This window comes from Orycteropus afer, unplaced genomic scaffold (assembly GCF_000298275.1).
Source record: "Orycteropus afer afer isolate SDZICR_OR568_19922 unplaced genomic scaffold, OryAfe1.0 scaffold00435, whole genome shotgun sequence".
Taxonomy (NCBI): Eukaryota; Metazoa; Chordata; class Mammalia; order Tubulidentata; family Orycteropodidae; genus Orycteropus; species Orycteropus afer.
In genome coordinates this window covers 48,675-54,276 of record NW_006922022.1, presented here as the reverse complement: position 1 = coordinate 54,276, position 5,602 = coordinate 48,675, and positions in this window count along the sequence as shown.

Genomic DNA, 5,602 nt, shown 5'->3' with positions numbered 1-5,602 from the left:
AATCAATAAACTCAGACTGATCCAATCTTACATTCCTTGCGCCATTATCCCACACCCTCAGTAGCCATTCCCATACATATTCTCCAGGTTTCTGTCCGTACATGTTAGCAAAATCAAGTAGGCCTTCTCGGGTGTATCATACCACCTCCTCAATCACACTTTCTATTTCACCTTTTGGGGCTTGCTTGGACTTTACTTTAGTTATAGGTCTAGCAGTAAAAATGGGTTGTTGGGGAGTTCCTGAGAATATTCAGGAATATATTCCATGGACTCTGCCTCAAGCAATGACCCAGCAGGAACAGTTGGGCTAATCCCATCAAACTGAGGTGGAGGGGATAATGGTTTTACAGTAATGCCTTCAGATGGGAAGGATTCAACAGAATTTATAGGCTCCCTATCCTGATCTTCTTGACTGTCTGCCCATATGTCCCCATTCCAGGTTTCAGGATCTCATTTTTTCCAATCAATGCCCTCACTTTAACGTCAGACACCATCTGGGTTGGCAATTTAATTGGCGTTGTAATTCAGCCACGTTTACAATAAGACTCTGGGTTTGGTTTTCAGCAATATCAGCTCTGTTATTAGAAGAAATAAGGCATTCTTTCAGAGCACAACTGGAAGCACTGAGGTCTTTTATGCGGTACTTAAGCCGAGACTCAGCAGCTTTGAGCTCATCTCGCTCTTTCACCACTTTGTCTAGTGTTAGTAGGACCAACCAACCAGCTTCCTTATACTCCTCATGCTGACACAATTGCAAAAAAGTATCAAATATGCCATCATCCAGAACCTCACTTCTCACAAGTACTTGATCTATTGGTGGTGCTATTTTGCATATTAATGTTACCACCTCATGCCACTGATTAGCAGGAGCCTCTTTACTAACAGAGGCAGGGTTGCTAGTGTCTTTAAGACTAATCAAATTGGAGAACCAATTTAGGAAGCCCATCCTTATGATTTTGTCTCTCTAGAACCACTCCCAGTACCAAATGTGTTAGACTGGGTTCTCTAGAGAAACAAAACCAGTAAAGATTTTATATATATATATAGAGAGAGAGAGAGAGAGAGAGAAATTTATCTTAGGAAAATGGCTCACACACTTATATAAGCTGGCAAGTCCAAAGTTCTTGGATCAAACATCAAGCTAGAGGCTTTTCCTGACTCTTGCAGCTGCAGGGGCTGAGGAGCTCAAGGTTGGCAGGCAGTATATTGGCTGTTGACTCCAATGAATGACAAATACAGGATCTCTAGGCCAAATGGTGGATTGTTCGCTTACAGACAGTTGTAGGCAGCACAACTGAATCCTGATCCACAGAGGAATGTCTCTTTTCCCAAGATGTCCATAGATATACTGCAAGCAGGCCAAACCCTGAGGGAAACTCCCTTATAATGGATTGGCTGCTCAAAACATAATCATCTGATCCCATCATGGGAATAACCACATCACAACTGCTTAAACCACACAGAATTGTGGTCTAGTCAAGTTGACACACAGCTCCAAATATCACACTAAGTTTGACAGAATGAGAATTTAGGAGTTCAGAGGCCTTGATGATGTCCAGTGGCAGGAGTTTGGAGGCCTTGATGATGCCCAGTGGAAGTGGGCTTTATAAATCTGTACTTTTTGTTTGGTGAGAAAATAAACACCTATGTGTTTAAGCTACTGATTGAAGAAGGGCAGATATCCTGAAGGAACAATACCTAGACATAATAACTTGTAGGGGTATAGGGTACAGGGTAGGAGTTCCTACATGATGGAATCAGTTAAGCACTCCCTTACTAACTGAAAGTTTGGCAGTTCAAACCCACCCAGAGGTACCTCATAAGAAAGGCCTGGCAATCTCTTTTCCAAAGGCCACAACCTTGAAAACTCTATGCAGACCTTGAAAACTACTCTGCACACAGTAGACTGCCATGAATCAGAATAGACTTAATGGCAATGGCTTTTTTTGTTGTTGTTTTTAGGATGTAGGGTAGAGGTAGAGAGTAAGTTGTTTTATTATGGTTGGAACACAGGGTGTGTGAGAAGTAGTAGTGAGAGATGATTTTAAAAAGCAATTTGGAGTCAGAGAGTAAAAGGTGTGACATACTAGGTCAAAGAACTTGAATTTTGTTATGAAGGCATCTAGGAACCACTGAATTTTCCTAAGTAGTCCAACACTGTGCTGAGAATTATGCTTTGTCAAGCAATGACTGGCTGCAGTAATTTAATTGGGTGAGACCTATTAGAAAACTATTAAATTTATGTTAGAATAAAGGTACCCTAGCATTTAACACTTGGCTGCTAATAGGAAGATTGGTGGTTCAAACTCAGCAGCTGCTCCATGGGAGAATGATGTGGCAGTCTGTTTCTGTAAAGATTACAGCTTTGGAACCCAATGGAGCAGTTCTACTGTCCTATAGGGTCACTATGAGTTGTAATCAACTTTTGATGGCAATGGATTTGGTTTTAGTTTAGTGGCACAATGTTTAAGCACTTGGAACCCAGTGCTTAAATAGTGGTTGATAGAACCCACTGAGTGGTTCTGCAGGAGAAATACCTGGCTTTCTTCTTCTGTAAAGATTACAGCCAAGAAAAACCTATGGGGCAGTTCTACTCTGTCACATGGAGTTGCTATGGGTCAGAATTGACTCAGTGGCATCCAACATCACGAGAGAATAAATGAAAAAGTAGGAATGGTGCTGTGTAGTGAATTACATGGTATGACTTTTCTAGCCATAGTCTCTGTAACTCCCACTTTGCTGTAAGCAACTGAATAGCTGCTTGTTAAAGTCATCCACCTGGGGCAGCACAAAGTAATCTTCTGAGAAAGTTCACTATCTCTCAGGTATGTAGAACTCTGATGTTGGATGGTTGCTTTTGCCACTCTTCCGGGCTCAAAATGAGCCCTCATAGAGGCAGAAGCAACCTCTCACTGCTGGCTGAGAGAGACATGCTGCTGAGAGAGAAAAGAGAGTGAAATACTGAGAGAGAGATGAGCAACTGACAGAGAAATGCACTGCAGCGAGAAACAGCTGGCTGAGAGAGACAGCCAGCCGAGAGAGCCCACACACGTTCTTGAACTTGAATTGTAGCCTGTTGCTTCCCTAACAAACTCCATAATCTGTGAGTTCTGTGTGGCCACTGCAGTGAATTATCAAACCCAGCAGACAGGTGGTGGGTGCCACAGGAGGTACAGTTGGTGTCAAGTTTGGTAAGAGGGCTGGATGGTAGCAGCATGTCTGGCTTCATAAGAACAGGCCTTGGGCTGCTGCTGGTGAGTCTGTTTTCCTCTTGTGAAGTTAGAGGAGGTCAGAAGATACTACCTCCTAAACTGACTCAGTGGCATCCAACACCATGTTAGAGTAAATGAAACAGTAGGAGTGGAGAGAAGGGGTGGGTAAATGCAGATATTTTGAAGGAAAAATACATGTACACTGCAGTAAATATATTTCTACTTTCATATTTTGGTGATTTGGAAATATATGGGCTTGTTTGGAATCAGGATTTTTATCTTTTGGAATAAAATGAAAGAGAGAAGTCATAGATTAGTGTACCTCTTGAAAGGCTGAAATACTGATAGATATAGGCCTGGATCTTTTTTCCTCTTGACTTCAAATTTCCCTTGGTCAAGATTTTAATAAAATAAAATGTTTGGAATATGGACGGTATAAAGTTGGGAACTTTTTATTCAGTACCTGTCCCTAGCACCTAGAAGAGTGCTTGACATGTAGTAGATCTTCAATCAGTATTTGTTGAATGAATGAATGAATGAATGATCTTTTAAGTTTTAGAAGTAAATTACTGGTATTTAATATTATCAGATATTTTTAGACTTGAAAAGGACTTTCAAGATTTCCTGGTCCAGCCGGCTTATTTTAAACAAAAGGAACCTGACTTACAGAGAAATTAATGGTATGTAGATACCATCATTTAAGTGTGAGCACATGTTTTTGTATTTCTAGGGATCAAGAAATGAAACAAACAAACAAAAAAAGAAACGAAAAAGAAAAATACTTATATGCAAATTCTGTATAAGATCAACTTTAAATAAATAACTGCATGTTATTTGGCTACTTATATTCAGGGCTTATGAGATATTTTAAAAGAAGAGGAAGACCTGATCCTTAACCTCAGGAAATTTTAGTTTAGTTTGGGACATAATATTAAGGCACATGAAATATCTAGACTACAACAAAGGATTATAATTAGGTGAGATTGCAGGTATGACTTCAAGAAAGGGAGAGATTAATGTGTCCTAGAGGCTCTGTTGGGTAAAAATTTAAAAAATATTTATATGAGAACATAAACAATGTCATTTATCAAATTACTAGCTGGCATGAAGCTGAATAGAGCAGAATTCAAAACCAATACAAAACAATGGGTGAATCTAACAAATGGAATTTTAATAATAACCTGATAAGCTAAAGAATTTAATTATAGCTGTCAGTCTGTCAAGCTGAGGTGACTTACATGTTGCTGTGGAAGATATGCCAATGGTATCTGAAATAACAGCAGGGTCTCCTGTGGTGGACAGCTTTCAGTGGACCTTCCACACTAAGACAGACTAAGGAGGAGGACCTGGTGATCTACTTTGAAAAAATTAGCCAGTGAAAACATTATGAATAACAGGAGAACTTTTTCTGATACAGTGTCAGAATATGAGCCCCTCAGGTTGGAAGGCACTCAAAATACTACTGGAGAAGAGCTGCTTCCTCAAAATAGAATCAAACTTGATGATATGGATGGAGTAAAAATTTCAAGACCTTCATTTGCTGTATGGCACAACTCAAAATGAGAAGAAACAGCTGAAAATATCCATTAATAATCAGAATGTGGAATTTATGATGTATGAATCTAAGAAAATTGGAAGTTGTCAAAAATGAAATGGAATGCATAAGGTTGGATATAGTAGGCATTAGTGAGCTGAAATGGATTGTTATTGGCCATTTTGAATCAAACATACAATCACCTATGCTGGAAATGACCAAGTGAAAGGCTGCTGTCCCATTCATCATCAAAAAGAACATTACAATGTCTATATATACTGAAGACCTTGGATAAGCCAAGCACTGCCGAAGAAGAAAAAGTAAGAGGTCTCACACTCCCATATCTCAAAACCTGCTATACAGCCACAGTAGTTAAAACAGCCTGGTATTGGTACAATGATGGACAGATGGACCAATGGAACAGAATAGAAAAACCAGAAATAGACTCATCTATCTATGGACAGCTGATCTTCAACAAAGAACCAAAACCGATGAAATGGGGAAGAGATAACCTCTTTAACAGTGCTGGAAAAATTGGATATCCAATTGCAGATAAATGAAACAAGAGCCATACCTCACCCCCTATACAAAAATGAACTCAAGTTGGATCAAAGACTGAAATGAAAAACCCAAAACTATAAAGTTCATCAAAGATAAATTAGGGGCCCTAATTTATGGCATAAATAGACTATTAAGCATAACTGAAAATGCACAGGCAGTGGAAGAGAAATTAGAAGACTGGGACCTTTTAAAAATTAAATTCTTGTAGAGGGGGCAAGATGGCGGACTAGGCAGAAGGATTGCACAGACCCTCTTCAACAAAGAAAAGGGAAACCAATTAACACAGACACAGAAG